The following is a 201-nucleotide window of genomic DNA, read 5'->3' as shown; positions in this document are numbered from 1 at the left end:
CTTTTTAATCACGGTGAAAAAAAATTACCCTAATGAAAAGAGAAGACGCGCCATTTAAAAAAGTGCCAACTATGTCTCAAGAAAGTGTCAGCCAAATCCATCACGAAGCCTGACACCTTTTCCGTCGACGGTGAGTTAAGCTTCCCTGAAGATCTTTTTTATTCAAGGCTTTTTCGCGAATGATTGATAGCAAGATCATCA

This window comes from Penaeus monodon, chromosome 33, assembly GCF_015228065.2.
Source record: "Penaeus monodon isolate SGIC_2016 chromosome 33, NSTDA_Pmon_1, whole genome shotgun sequence".
Classification (NCBI taxonomy): domain Eukaryota; kingdom Metazoa; phylum Arthropoda; class Malacostraca; order Decapoda; family Penaeidae; genus Penaeus; species Penaeus monodon.
The sequence above is the reverse complement of the archived record's forward strand: the minus strand, read 5'-3'. Positions refer to the sequence as shown.